Source organism: Tyto alba, unplaced genomic scaffold (assembly GCF_018691265.1).
Source record: "Tyto alba isolate M040663 unplaced genomic scaffold, T.alba_DEE_v4.0 Super-Scaffold_26, whole genome shotgun sequence".
NCBI classification, from domain to species: Eukaryota; Metazoa; Chordata; class Aves; order Strigiformes; family Tytonidae; genus Tyto; species Tyto alba.
Window position 1 is genome coordinate 19,321,690 of NW_024881300.1, and position 16,752 is coordinate 19,338,441.

Sequence of the window (16,752 nt, forward strand, 5' to 3'; positions counted from 1 at the left end):
AACCTCTTATTTGTTGCAATTCTGGTTTACTTGAATGTAAATTGAGATGACAATTTATATAAGCCAGGTGCTTAATCTTGAGAATTACCTCTAAGATATTATAATCACATAAGAAAGATTTGCTTTTTCTAAAAAAATAAGAAATTAACCTGAACAGAGAAAATGGTAAATAGTACTCCAGGAAGCCTTTCTTCTACGAGTGGAATAGCTTAAACATTTATTAGTTATAGTCAACATTTTTAGACTAGGAAGCTAAAACTTAATGTCTGGAAGTGTTTTTAAAGTGTTACATGTTTTAAACCATTACCTGCATTATAAATAAATCTATATTATCAATAGCCTACTACAAAATTAAGACATTTATATTCATTTAATGGCTCAGGAGTGTTGTGCAGCCCTAAATAAAAAAAAAAAAAAAAAAAAAAAAAAAAAACAGAAAAAAAAAAAAAACAAACAAAAAAAAAAAACAAAACAAACAAAACAAGGAAACAAAAAAATGAAACAGCTCTTACTCATATATACTGTACGGGAGCTCTGAAGGAACAGAATCTCTGGATTTAATTCATGCAGAACAACTGTCTCTTCCACTCTGGAGAAGTTTCAGGCACTCATCGAGAGCTGGCGCAAGGTCTGTGATTTGAGTCCTTTCATGTATACCTTCACAACACTTGTGCAGCCCTGCAGCCACCCGGTAAGGCTGTGCATTCTCCCTGTACAGAGCTGTTCAAGAAGGTGTTCTTAAACAGAAGGAGGAATTACGCTGAAATGCTTTGGCCTCTCTCGACTGCTGCCATAAGGACAGACCAAAGCCTGCCAGCGGATGACTCCCAGGAGACCCGTAGTGCACTGAGACTGTGGACAAGTCTAGATAGAGACCTGTTTATTAACATCCAAGTAAATCGATCAGCCAGAGTTGTTTATTCATTATAGTCCATGGGTCTATCACTTGTGCAAGTCTTATCTAGCTACAGACTAATTTTTTCTTCCTTTCTACTTGATGGCTTTGTCACCCAAACTCAGCTGGCTTTTTCAGAGCTCATTTATGCTTTTTATAATTCTTCTGGCCTGATCCAAACTGTCTCTAAATAATAGTTAATGATTAATGTCCTATTAACCATGGTCTTACTCCTGAATATTTAACTACTTTGATAGTAGGGGGTGTATTTCCATTCTATGATAATAGTAGATAAATTTAACTTCTGAATTGAGTCTAGAAGCTTCAAGTTTCACATATCTTTCCAGTCACAAAGAGCTGTACTTAATCTTAAATCCTATCCTTCAGGACTGGGACACAAAATTATTTCAAGTAATGAGCATTCCTAAGGACCAGGAGGTGAGAGAGATAATTTGCCACCACATCACTGAGTGAATAATATTGAACACTTAGATACCTGAATTATTGCCTCTTGTATGCTATACAGAATAATCTGTGTCTGAAAATATTCACCTTTTACAGAGATTGCTTAAATAACAATTGAGAGGTATGTATACACACACCATACATAAATGTTTATACCCCATATATGTATGGTTTATTTCAAATTAAGCTTCTAAGAAGCAATCAGAAAATCCAGATAATGGGTCCAGGTAATTTGCCTCATAAACAGGCAGGTTAAAGATTAACATATATTTATAATTTATCATGTCACAAAATATTATTGAAAATAACATCTAAGCTATTACTCTAGATGTTTTCTCCTATTCCAGAAAACAAACAAACAAAAACAAACAAACAAACAAAAAAAACCCTATACTGTTGTATTAACAATGCAAGAAATGCTGAAAGTGCACTTAAGTATTTCTTCCATTCACAGCGAGGAACAGTTTTTATTGGGGAGCTGTTATGGCTATGAAACATTAGGACGATCTAGAAGAGTTCTCCTCTGCTGACATTAGGCCTTAGGTACCGCAGTTACATTTCAGGCATAAATGTTCATATGTGAGAGAGAAGAAATCTTTTTTCCTGTGCTTCTGAGAGGGAGGTTTTTAATAAAATACTGCTTCATCTCTGTCAACTTACATTACCCACATGTAACTGAAAGTTTGCAGATACCACAATCTGTATAACATGATGGGAAATTCTGGTTGACACATATAATAAACCAGGAATAGTTTTAAGGACATAATTTTCATCTTGTAAGAAATGTAAGGGACTGTATTTGGGAATGCAATTAGTCCCATAACAAAGATATCTTTCCGTCAGTAATTTGAAACTTACAGGCTAAAAACATATCATAGAATCACAGAATGGTTTGGGTTGGCAGGGACCTCAAAGATCATCCAGTCCCACCCACCCTGCCACGGGCAGGGCCCCCTTCCCCCAGCCCAGGGGGCTCCCAGCCCCGTCCAACCTGGCCTTGAACCCTTCCAGGGAGGGGGCACCCACAGCTTCTCTGGGCACCCTGGGCCAGCACCTCACCCCCTGCACAGGGAAGAATTTCTGCCTTATAGCTAGTCTAAACCTACCTTCTTTCAGTTTAAAACCATTACCCCTCGCCCTAGCCCCACACCCCCTGACCAAGAGTCCCTCCCCACCTTTCCTGTAGCCCTCTTTAAGCCCTGGGAGGTCACCATAAAGCCTCCCTGGAGCCTTGGTATAGGTTGATCTCTAGAGTTACGTTCATTAGGGACTTCTATTCTGCTGGACACACAAAAGATCTAGAAACACATATATCAGTAGACTGCACATTTTTTCTGATACATTACTCTGATTTTTCTTTCACTAATCTTCTTGGACTTCACCCCCTCTCCCCACAAGTGACACTGATAATCCTTTCCTGCTTTCCTGTAGCATTTTGGATCCACACTCTCTCCTGAATCTGCATTCAGGGAAGTCACACTGACACCGACACCAGATTTATGATGGGAAAATATGTTCACTTTACTGCTAGTTACCATTAGTTGCCATTGTTTCATGTGTTAAATAACTTGTATTATCATTCCTGCCTTGCTTCATGCTTGATCTCTTACCTCCATTACTCATCCTCTGTTAACTTCTATCTCCACCTCATTTCTGGGTTATGTCTTTGATGAACCAAGTGATTATTTTTCAGCCAATGATCCAATTTACACATAAAATAAAATATCCCCAAATTCATTCACGATTGCCTTCATTTCAAATAGCTTAATCTGTCACTTCCGGATGGTGTTTTCTAATGGAGCATCTCATTTTCTCCTTTCTTCTCACTTTGCAGTCACACCAGTTGTAATCTTACAATGAATGAGATGGATTGATTAAATGGTTCAGTTATGCATGAAACACTCCCAACTGGAAAAACATTTAATGGTGGTTAAATATTATACTGTTGTATATACAATCTGAAAAATGAGAATGACTAACACAGCAGTCAGAGCCTTTTGAAAATGTCTTTCTGGGCAGAACTGTGCAGGTTTACCGACATGTATTTTGTCATGCCAGCTCTAATTAAGCCTATCTAATTACCTCTTTTACAAGGGTTTCAGGTTGAGCATATAAATTCTTGAGGACATTATCAGCTGTAGGTGTATAAATGTCCTGTAGAATGGAAGGGAGGAAAGGTCTATACAGAAAGTTAATACTTTTTATTAGACCATATGACATAATTGGGAAAATAGACAAGCTTTTGGACACATAGGACCTTTGCTAAATACCCATGAAGAATGATTTTACTGTATGTCCAAAAGGATGTCTATTTTTTTCTAAATTTACCTGTCTCAGCTGGTCAGATAAAGGTATTATAAACTTTTCCTGTCTCCTATCCTTCTGTCTTAGAAACCATTGCTACATCTAAAGCATATCCAATGAAGAAAAGTAGCTACCTGGTAAACAGACTTCTCTTTGGTTGGGGCTGTTTGCAACAAACTAAAAAGAAACTAAAGGAAATTAAACAGCTTCTACTCACATATCATCTTGCCTTGAGAAATCTTTAAATCTTTTCTACAGAATGGAACAGCTCTGGCAAGCAATGTCTCCCCCAAATTGCCATAAATTGGTGATGAGGGCACACTACTCTGAAATGTTAGACATTAGGTGCTAGACACATATATAGTCCCAAGGAAAGAAAGAAATGCAGTGGGTTTTTTCTCACTTTGAATGACCCTCTTCTACATCTACTGGGTATGTTTTATACTGTTTGATCTATAGGTAAGCTGTAAGGACATCTGTAATTCAGCTCTTGCTCAGCCTTGCCAAGAATGAAGGCCTTCCAGGCATGTCTTCAATCAAACAGCCAATCTAAAAACTCTCAGTGCTTGAGGAATTTTAACCTAGAAAGAGGTGGCAGCTATAGACTGGAGCATCTGAGAAGTATCTGTCTTTAAATCAAGTTTCGACTCAGGTATGTAATTGCTATGAAAATATGACATCACTTTCCATGGAACTGCACGAGATTATGGAGAATTAGTCTGTATGGAACTCTACTTTTAAGTGCAAGTGATACTGAGTTGGAGGTACAAATTATCAAGAATAAGTTTATTGTCTTTTACTTGCTATTGTTCACAGTAATGCTGCCACCATGCCTCCCTGTACATCTCACCAAGTCCAGAATTTTGATTTGCATTTATTTGATCAGTTGAAGTGGTTAAAGCAGGGTTAAAAGTACAGTACTTAATGTAAGAAATATCGGGAGAAGGAAGCGGCGTCCAAAATAAATTCCACTTTGTAAACTCACATGCTAATTTAAACTGGGGAAAAAGGCCATAACCCTATTCTCAAGGGTTCAATTAGGAACAAGATTGGACTGCAGGTAGAATTTAATTACCACATGGCTTTGAACAGTTATTGCTTGAAAGCCTAGTGCCAGAATCACAGTTAGGTTCCTACTTTATACTAAAAAAAGAACTCAAAATCCACCCCAAAAAAAACAAAATCACAAAAAATCCCCACCAAAACCCACACACAAAGGACTAACTACAGTAATGTCTGCAAAGTGCATAGATTTAGTAGCAAAAGGCTTTTGTTGTACATACTATAATTTAGTCTGTGTCATTACTTCAGTGTAGCCACTGTAGCTGTTTTGCTGTGGTCTTGGATTTTCTAATTTAAATATCTTTGATGGAACTTTAATTTCTTGGGAAAAAATATAATATTTGGAAAATACATTGTATTCTGATGAAAAAATAAAGCCAAAACTTTCCAAGTTCTAATCATATTCAGCATTTGTGTTCTTTTGTTTTAAGTGTAAAAGCATAATGAAATAATTCTATAACTTAAAGCTTGATGAAAGTGGCAATTAAAAAGGAATCGATCTGATACTTCCTGTTCTTCACATTACCATGCTCTGTAAAATGTAAATCTCTATCTCCATTGCTAAAGCTTTCATTTCCCCTCTTGATTAGGCAAATATTGAAAACAATAATCATTTTTCACTAAAGTGAGCCTTTAATATGGAGTAGAAAGAGTGCACTATGTATATTACATTTTCCACAGAAGACTGGATTTCACATTAGTGTTTGCTATTAGCGTATTTCATGTCACTCCATCATACTGTCTTTCACTCAAATACTACATTTGTTGGAGCAGATGGAAAGTTAGTTTAAATTAATTGAAAGCATGCTGTGCACAGCTTGTGGTACCAAGAACATGCAAAGAAGAAAGGAAGATACATCAATTTCCTTTCTAATGTACCTATAACTCTGAGAAGAGATCTTTTAAGAAATCATCAAGATATTATGCGGCCCTTTTTTTTTTTTTTTTTTTTTTTTTCAGAAAGCTATATAGGTTTGATTTTAAGAGGAGTAGGATGTAGTGAAATTGGCTGGATATACACCATTCAAAAAAGAAATTCTGCCTGGGATTGATGATAATAAAATGACACAGAGAAAGCTAGTACTTACTGTTTCATTTCTGTAGTCTTATCTACAGTTCTTAGAAATATTGACAAGTTTGAAGGCTAACTACCTCATCACTTATTTTAGTGTCATCGTTTCAGCTCTGAGGGCAACTGAGCACCATGCAGCCCTTCACTTCCCCTTTCCCCCCAAGCACTGGGAAGGAGAAAATAAGCAAAGGCTTGGGATTCAAGATAGGACAGGGAGGGATGAATCACCCACTATGGTCATGGGAAGAAAATAGACTTATTAGGGGGAAAAAAAAAGAACATAAATTTAATAGAGACACTAATAACACCACCACTTAGTAGACAGCGTAGGACCATGAGAAGCATTACCACATCTTGAAAACACCTTCCTCCCACCTCTCCCTTCTTCCCAGGCTCAACTTTGCTCCTGATATCTTTACCTCCTCCCCCCAGAAGTGCAGGGGGCAGGGGATGTGGGGTGCAGTCAGTGCTGCCGCTTCTTCTATCTTGGGTGGGGGATGGAACATCTGGAACTTCTTCCCCCTGCTCCAGCACGGTCCCCCTCTCACAGGAGACAGTCTTCCACAACTTTTCTCCAACTTGAATCCCTCCCACAGGCTGCAGCCCTTCCCGAGCTGCTCTGGCACGGGACACCCCGGCAGGTTGCAATCCTCCCCACACTGAACTACAACAGTGGGGGCTGTTTCTTCCCAGAGGATTGTGGCCTCCTTCAGTCATAGTCATCTTAAATGGTGGAGGGCTCCCTACAGACCATATGTCAGCATCTGCTCTACTGCAGACCTCCATGGGTGACAGGGGAGGGCCACACTGCCATCTCACCATACAATACAGGGGGGCCTCTGCTCTGCAGCACCTCTCCCCCTTTCCTCCTCTGCTCTTCCACTGACCTTGGCGTTCACATAGATGTCACAGCTCCTCCTCACCACTACAACTCCTCCCCCTCAGGTCCCCTTCTTAAATACATTATCATAGAGGTGCAGCTAATTGGCTTGGCCTTAGTATAGAGCTGGGTCTGACTCGCAGCCAGTGGAGCTTCAAGAAGCTTCTCACAGGGGCCACCACTGTAGCCCCCTCCCCTGCTACCCAAAACCCCACCACTCACTCAAGCCCAGGACATTTAGTTAATACTACTTCCCATATCTGGATCCTCAGCTTTTCTTCTGTCATCACTGAAAATCCAGTTGTATTCCCTGTTCTCTGAACCAACAGCTAATTACATTATTAATGCTTGCGTCATTTGTTTACATGAAACTGAGATGGGCAAACTCATATACTTCTTGAGGATGATCAGTACGTGGCCATTCTTCAGTACCTTTACAGTTAAAACCAGCTTCAAAACTATCACAGTATAAATTATTTAATTAACAGTGGCTTTTAGACCAAGCAATTATGGAAAGTTTTATTAATGTATTAATTCGGTCCTTTAAAAACAACAAAAAAAAAAAACAAAAACAAAAACAAACAAAAAAACAAACAAACAAAAAAAAAAAACCCTCCAAGTATTTGTTTCATAGGATTGTAAAAAGTGAGGGCAGGAGGAAGCAGGTATTGGGAGGGGAAATGTTTCTAAGATGGATGGCATTTGTTTTGTTTGTATGCTGTGTTCTGCTAAAAACACTGCAGTGGGGCAGATGGGAGAAAGGCTTTGTATTTACATCTGTGTGGCCCAGGCCAAGCTAAGACCCTCTAGCATGAACGGGACTTGTTATGTCTTGTAAAGCAGATGAAAGTGCAGAAATCAATGAGGAAAAGCAGATTCTGGAGTACAAGGTGGGGAAACCAGGCAGAAAACAAGAAACCTGCAACACAAGTTTGATGGTCTTGGTAGGGAGCAGATGGAGAGCCAAGTTTTAGAAATGAAGGAAAGAAGAAAGTGCCATGTCCCAGAGGGGCTTAAACTGGCTGCAAGCAAGAAATGCACTGAAATTTATTGGACTTAGAAAGACCTCAAGGGTCCTGCAGAAAAATGGTGGGAGATCTGTCATTTTAATCTGCCTTGCTGGATTTTCTCTGTTTCAAATGTTGCTCTGTTCTGGTTTGCATTTAGATAAAAGCTGGCTTTTGAGTTTTAGACCCCTTTTGCTAACCTTGGTGTCTCTTTCTTATACATCTCGTCTCTGGTGTTTCAATATCAGCCAGTTCCCTTTTCTTCTACAAAAAGGTCAAAAGGGAAGAAGAGGGTGAGAAACATTTTTTACATTTGCTCTTTCATTTTTGAAGAAATCCAAGGTTGAAGTGGAACAAAATTAAAACAATACATTTTGGTTTTAGAAAAGTCAAAAATTTCTCTGGAAAAGTTCAAAGAAACCAAATACATTGCACCTTTTTGACCAAATTAGGTTATATTGCATTTACCTCTGGGGAAAAGTTTATTTTTTATTAAAGCATTTCTCCCCTCCCCATTCTGACTGTAAATATTGAACCCGTGTTGTCAGGGGCCTTATTTCTACTAGTCACTGAACACATTTGACTATCTCTATTCCTTGCAGATCAAATACAACTCTAGCAAATTAAAAAAGATAAAATAATTCAAACCTTTCCCAATCCTATCTGTCTGGCTTCATTTTCTTTCTTTCCAGAGAGCCTTCAGATATTGTAGTTGAGCCTACCTTCCTTTTGTCATGATCTTATGATATCATTTATCCTCCACAAATGTTTACTTCTTGTATTAGATACCCCTGAAATTCAATTGTACTCTTGTAAGAATTTACACATTGCCTCATTTACTTTACCTCTTCCACAACTATCTTTATAACTCCTTGTTCTTCCCCAGACTTTAATCTAAATTCTTTCCTTCTTATTTGTATCTACTCTCATTTTCGTTCTTTAAACCATGGTGTCTGCAGAATTTTCTTTGCACTTTTTTCCTATGCTTTACAGATTGTTATCCCAACATGTATCTCAAGTCTTTCCTTGTCCTATTTAATTCGCAATAAAATTATGCTTCTTTCTGCATGCCAGACTCCTTGATTTATAAGCAAGTTGCATAAGCATCAAGCAAGGGAACATTTGGCTCTGAAATCATAACTTCTCTTGGGCACATGACAGGTGTCTTAGTTCATATTAACAAAGCTCTTTGGAAATTCAGAGGATTGTACAGGTATTCATTGTTTGATTAATAATTTACAATACCAACAGGACGGAAATGAAAACTGGAGAATGACAATCTCAAAGCAGCTGTATGCCTGTCAAATATGTTAATTTTTTACCCTTCTTCTTCTGTTCGGGCACTGCTTAACCCCATGCTGAGTTGCCTTTCTAGAACATAACCACTACAACATTCATGAATAATTAGATAGTCATAAAGAAACAAGGAAGGAGTGAGAATTAACTTCCCACCTCCTAGCGTCACTTGAAGATTAATTTGCCTAAAAACTAATTAGCTGACACCACAAGCACAAACCCCCAAATGAAAGGGGAAAAAAAAAAAAAAAAAAAAAAAAAAGGTAAAAAAAGACAAAAACAAACCTTAAAACAGAATTTTACATCTCTGAATCTATATACAAACTTACTTAGTGCTTCTGGACAAAGCTACTAGATTAAATCCCAAAAGTGTGTTTTTTCTAAAGAGTAAATGAAACCATGATGCAGCTGTGATGAAATCCTTCAGCTCTTTCGCTGACCTCTGCAAGAAAAGTACACGACATTACTTCCTCTGAAGATAAAAGTATAATCTAGTTTTAAGATTACAGGGGTTTAGTCAGGTGCAGGCACATGGAGCTGTTTCTCTGAATTTGACACTTAGTGCCAGGCAGAGCTTAATAGCAGACAAGTCATTAGTTAGTGCTGGATATTAAGAAGAGTAAGAGAAGTCAGCAGCTGTATCACAGAGCCAATGATGTCGTTAGCACCTTAGTTTGGAAGAAATTCTTTCCCCATCAGGGGGAGAAAATTAGGTAATAGGGAAGTTCCCTGCATAGAAAGATTTATTCCTATGGTTATGAACCAGTGCTGGGCACAAATGCCAAATTTGCTGAAAGTTGAAAGGAAAAGAGGATGAGTAGAATCCAAAATACCAATTAGTAGAATAAGAGTTCTATGGCTGGATGAGTTTTTAGTAGTTACTAGAGGGTAAACCAAGACTAACAATCTGAGATAGACTCTAGTTAAGTGGTGTGAATGATTCTGACATTACTCAAACCTCACTCGGGATACTCAGAGGTTAGCTGAAGTTTAAGAAACTGCTTTCTAATACTTTCACTTCAAGGAGGCAAAGAGAACACAGGCCCTTTTCAAGGTCAGGAATACGCAAAAAACTTCAACATTTCAATTTTTTTCAGTGAACTCTTCCATATCAGCCTTATAAAATTATACAAAACACTCTAAAGTAGGCTAATCAACTGTATAAAAATATTATAGTGATTTTGAATATTAACTAGAAATATTTTCTAAGAGGAATAGTGAAGTATATTTTCATACTAAAATTTTGAATATAAATTCACCTTGTTAGATCTTTTTTAAGAAAACTCCTGTAGTATCATTACTGCTTTGACTGAAATAACTTAATATCAACCATCTGCAAAAAAGGAAATCTAGTCTTTCCTTGACCTGTTAAAAAAGACAGGGAATCTAGACCTTCCCTATGGACAGTGTTGTTTTATGGTTAAAAATTTCATTTTACTCCTAATTTCACTGTGCTTAATTAGTAGTTAGCTCCTGTTAACTCTTATCAAAAGCACTTTTTTTTACCTATTGTGCTTTTCCCCCACTAAATTATTTCTACATGGTAACTGAATTTGTTGTCAGTTATCTTTACGTGTTACTTATCACTCTTATTTCTCCCCAGTCCCCAGAAATTGTTTTAGGGCCTCATTTTCTGCTGTCTCTAAAGTTTCCAAAAACCTAAAGAAACAATAAAGACTTCATGACTAAACCAGGCTCTTTGGTATTAATCTCAGCAGTGCTGAATTCCAGAGAGAAACCAGCTCCATCCAAGGCAGAATTCCCCACTTTCAGTTTTACAACAAAAATATGCAGCTATACAAAGATAACTTTATTGGGGTCGAGTGCAGCCAAGCCTCCAAATTCAACAAAATTGAGAGTATGTGACCACAATAAAAGAGTGGATGGGGAAGAGAGAACCTACAAGAGAACAAGCTTGGTATTAGCAGTTTAGATGTTTGCCATTGATTTTATTTTTCTCTGCAGCTATTAGGAGAACATATAATGTGTTTCTAGCTGCCTTTTGGTGAAATATCAACAGCTGGAAATACAGGGACTAAACCGCCATCTTGCAGCCAGTTGGCACTTGACAGTTCTCCAGTGGTCCACGGAGTGAAATTTTGGAACCTCTATTCTGTACAATTGCTGTTATATATTAGCTCTACAGTCATACAAGGTCTTTACAGCAGAGAAGAGGCTATCTGATGCAATTTAACATCACAAACTATAGTAAGGTGAATGAGAAAAATTTATAAAGACTTCTGTCTTATCCAAAGAGATCAGAGGTTTTGAGTCCTGTCAAATTTTGCCGTTGCCAGGGTGACAGGTTTGTATTTCTAATTGCCCCCGAGAGGCTGGGAGACTGTACAATATGCAATCATCTTCCACTATCTCCATAAACCATCTAGTTCTGGATACATGCAACTGGTTTCATCTGTGAAATCAGTGGGACTTCCTGCCAAATATGGTAAGAATTTTCATGTCAAATGTCCCTGAGTAAAGAACAAATGTTCAATTAAATTGTGCATTAAGTCCTCCTCTTTTGATATCAGCCTTGCACAAATCATTTGCCTATCTGTTTATTAAAAAAATGCCAGAAGTTTTAGCATGCATCCCCTGTGTGTGTGGGGCTCAAACATTATGAGCTTTTTCTGTATATTATGTTAATTGAATCTATCTCTTCTTTATGAACTATACCTCACACATCCAAGGATATAAGGAGAGGTGCAATTAGCAATTTTAAATTTGATTGTTTTTTTTAAAAAAGAGATTAACATAAAAGAAGAAAGACTGTTGTGAAACTGCCACTAATGAAACAAAGGTGAGACTACTAGAATGGGAAGATGTCATGAAAATATATTTACCTACTTCTTTGAAGGCAGTTACCTTTCTGATTTTCCTCCAGAAAATTACTGCAACTTGCTATCATTGAGGTTGTTATATCTGAACAAGATTGACAAAAGCATGAGCAAAGATAAACTTCTCCCTTTCCACAGATGTTCTTTTCTCTCTTTCATTCTATTTTATTTTTTAATTATTTTTTCCTCAAAAAAAGCAATTCAGAGAATCTAAAACATTACCAGAGAACTGAACTCCAGAAAGGGAACGTGTTGCATGTAGGTTCAACGCCACCCAGATCAGCCTGTATATCTAAGTATGAAAGAGATCTGGTGGAACAGGCAGTGCACAGCTGTCACTCGCCAGGACACCAAAGCCTCAGGTGACATCATCATCATTGATGGTAAAATGGTATAATGAAAAAGATAAAGAAAAGACTTACCATAAAAACAGGAATGTTACAGACTATTCCTACATATCATTGAATTTCTACAAATGTAGCATATTCTTGAGGACTTTAAGAAATATTATCTATAGGCATTTTCTCTTTTTGAACCTCTTATATTTATCTTCCTGTAAACAGGTAGCTGAGTGTTACAAAGATCATCGTAAACAAAGGGCCACAGTCTGAAAAAAAGTCAACTCTTGCCCATTTTGTGTTTTGTTTTTGTCAGATTTTAAAAGTACAAATAATAAAAAGGGAGTGGCTACCAGAGTAATGGCACTTCAGTTTGTTGGTATAACCTAAATTTCATCTTTAAGATGAAAATTAAGGGTACAAAAACATGAGATCCTATGAATCGTCTTTAGCCATTCTGGGAGGAAAAGTAACTACGGTGATTGAGCATCCAGTCAAAATAGCTTGAAACTGGAGTACCAGATGCCTGTAACAGCTCACTTATAAATGACCTGAACTTAAAACTTACCAGCAAAGAATAATAGGTAGTAATTTGAGTATTTAAAGTATCTAACCAGGCTTAAGTCTGTCTCTGGATCTGCCATCTGTAACTAGCTTATGTATTCAACATTATTCTAGTTTAATTATGAAATAGTTCCTTTTTTTCTTAAAAAAACCTCTCAATTAATGCACGGGGGGGGGGGGGAAGTAAAATTTTTTAATACATTATTCATTAGAAATTACTCTAATAGCTTTATATTCAGCCTAGTAGTATCTTTGCTTCAGGCAGAGATAACCTTCACCAAGTCTTTCCAAATTAGGTGTGATATAACACCTTCTCTGATATTGTCGATACAGTCCTGTACAGCAGATGCAAATGAAAATGGTGCAGTGCTACACAAGGTACTATATAAAAATCCAACATAAGGAAACAAGGCTAGAGCACTTATCTTCCAGGAACAGAGACTAATCTTTGGGGGAATTAGCTCAGGCCATTGCTGTCAGGGTGCTCTGCTGGTGAGTTACATCAGTAACAATAATTCATTTTTTAATGGCTGGAGACCTACACTGTAATTCCGCACTAAAGTCTATCCTAAAATTTATTAAGGAAGTTTCAGTATGTTGGAGCTATATATCTAGATGAGATCTAATCTTCATTAACTCTCAGGAAGTACAGCTGCAGGAGAGCATCGATGCTAAACCCTCAAAGCACTGGGTAAACTCTCTGCACGTGTTCACTTACCTTGCCCAGGGTCCTGATCCTGCCATACATGTTGGTGCCTAATTTCAGACAACTGTGTAGAGACCCCAGATGCTCAGTGGACATACTCAGGCCTTTCAGGGACAAGCTCTATCCCACTCCTATCAGAAGAAAGCTCATGGTTATAAATGAACATTAAAAAAAATGCACCTTCTTTTTACTGAGGTGTTCAGAAAAACCTCATAAGCCCTAACTACTAGGTGAGATCATGCAAGCTTATTAAAAAGAGATGACACACTTTTGTAGTAGCAGGAGACATTAAAGGAGGACTTGGGAAGGTCCTTCTAGTTGTTATATTAAAAAACTTGCTATGAGCAACAGGAAAACCACCTCACACAAGGATCCAAGACCACAAGAATTTATTGCTACTCCAATTAAAAATCAAGCAAAAGACATTTCTATCCCAGTTAAAATGTAACCTGCACAACAATATAAGTTGTTTGATTAAAGAAGAAAGAATGCAATTAAAACTGTAATATATAGAGTATGCTATTTAATATCTGTCCCTGTTATTTGAGGTTTCTTCCCCCTCAGGGGTCATCACCCATGGTTTCCTGGTGCTGTTATCCATGCATGCTTTGGGGAAGAATTTGGCTTTGAGGTGTGATATTAGCCCTCATGCTTCTGTCAGAACACCAGTGTCAACGGTGCTGCTTTGGGGTTGGCGTATGGTAATTTTGATTTTGTTTTTCTCTCCTGATGATCAGCAATTTCATGTTATACTACATTTTTTTGCTCACTGGAGGCTCTTTACTAGACTTGTACCATGTATGTATCACTCAACATTACCAGATATGCTGTAGGTAGGCATTAGATCACAAAATTGAACGAAACAAGTCCAAATAACTGCAAGGATGAAGGTTAGTGAACAAGACCCATCATTAAGCAATAACCATGTAACCTTTTATTTTTGCTACTAGACTTTAGCTACGCAACTGCTCCGCAGCTAAGGCAAGCAGGAGGAGTCAAGAAAATTCCTTGAGTTAAAATGAAGCAATGTGGCATATGGTCTGTCACTACCGATGACAACACTGTATATAATAGGCTACAAGGATACACAGCACAGTGATACCAGCCTCTTTGGTTCATTTTGTCTGTCTGGATCTCAGACTACAAGGCCTAGCATCACCCTCCCTGGCAGTCCCGTGCTTGGGTTTGGCCTCAGCAACAGGACTGCAAAATACTTGAGTCAGGGGTGTCTGTCACTACAGTCTCTGACTAACAAAACCAAACCACAGACTGCAAACAGCCTAACCCACCTAATTTTACACACAGTGTCTTATTCTAGGAATACTAATGACAAAACAGTCTTTCCAATTTTAATAATGCCATTTTGATGTTCTTACCTGACTCAGATAGGGGAAGCCTGAGGATAACTTTATCACAGAGTAGCAGATGGCAGTTAATGATGGGGATCAGACTGTGGGTTCAGGGTGAATAAAATGTGGTATTTCCTAGCAGTGATTAATGAGGTAAAATGCATCTAATTCAGAGATACTGCAAACAAGAGTGGCTAAAATTCTAGCATGACAGAGGGTAAGTACTACTACAAGCAGTCTGGTCTTTACCTCCAAAATTCTGTAAGACCTTGAAAGAGGACCAACCATTGTGTCTGGAGGGATCAAGAAGAATATTTACTTATTTTTACATTTGGCCACATAATTTGGTATGCATGGTATCATCCCCTAGTTACACATTTTACACACATTGATATGTGCATTAGTCTGTTTTGACTTATTGAAGGATGTGTAATTTTAGGCATAAATGGTATTTTCAGCATTTACCTGCCAGCACTTAAACACTTAAGCCACAGAATCTCATAACTTGCTCAAAATGTTAGCACTGTTTTCCAGTGAATGTGGATAATCAACAGAGAGCTGATAGAAGCTTTCTATGCCTCTGTTCCCTTTCAGAAAAGTATTTGAGAGGCATTCATCTCAGCTTAACTAAAAATCAAGAATTTAATCTAAGCTAATTATCTAGCCTTCCTTTGCAGTCAGTGTGAGTAACTTCATCTATTTTATTTTAAGGTAGGACAAACTGTCCTTTGGAGTGGCCAATTTCTTACTGTTGACTGTATGAGACTAGCTGCCCAGATTATTGATGACTATAGCAAAAATATTTCCAGAAGAAATACATCCTACCACTGCAAAATGTTAGATCATTGCTCTCTGCATCCATTACTACCTGCTGCAACATGGAAAATCTCTTTTCCATTGTCTATATACTTTCTGGAGAGACTTCAATGTAGCATCTAACCTCCTGTGTTAATGTTGGCAACCAAACACTGTATCTTTAATAATATTAATTGGAATGTTATCTGCCTCACTGGGAATCACAAGCAAACCAGACCCCAATTCTGCTGCTGTAAATAATGGCTGTCCTGCCACTCAGCCAGTGGGAAGACAGAAGGACAGGAAAACCTAAACGTTCTCACAACCAAACAAGACACAGTTACATACCAGGTACCAGCATAATCATAGCTAAGCTACAATTCAAGGGATGAAACAAACCAACATCAATGTTGTAAAACTAGATTGAAAAACATCTGAAATATTTGTAACTCTTGAATTCCTTGAATATCTCAATGGTTTCATGTCAGTTACCTCACCTAATCTCATCTGTCCAATAATATGCTTGTCATCATACCTCCTCACTGTTCTGTCTCCTTCATTAAAAAAAAAAAAAAAAAATTAAAAAATCGCTAAATTTTACTACTGTTTTGGTCAAAGAATAGCCCAATGTCTTGTGTTTGGGCAAGATTATCAGACAGACAGTGCTTTTCAAAAGACTAATTTTTTCAGAATAGTGCTCTGGGGTAAAGGAAAGCTCCTCTGGTGTCTCCAAAAAGTAGCAAAGGGTTACCCTCATGCTTCTGCCCGCTGATCCCAGAGTTTGTCACAGCCCACTGAATAACCTTGTTGAGCCCTGCAACAACAGCAATTTAGATAATCCACACCAACAGCTCACACATAGAAAACTCTGTCCCCCTCTGTATTTCTTTTTATTATATCACTGTGCACAATTTTGATGGGAAAACATCCTCTTTCCATTATTAAGCATTTATGCATATTTACAGATGTATGTTTATAAAGATAACTATTATGGTTTGTGTTTACTTTCTAGAAAACTTTAAGACAAAATTCTCTGTTCTTATCTCTGGTTTTGAAACTGGAGATGACCAACAAAAAACCCCCTCTGCTTGGTGTCTCAGTACCAATGCCTGCGGTTGCTGACAGTATGTCGCTAACATGCTCCAGTTTCTTCAGAACTTGTAATTATTTTGCTGTCAGAGG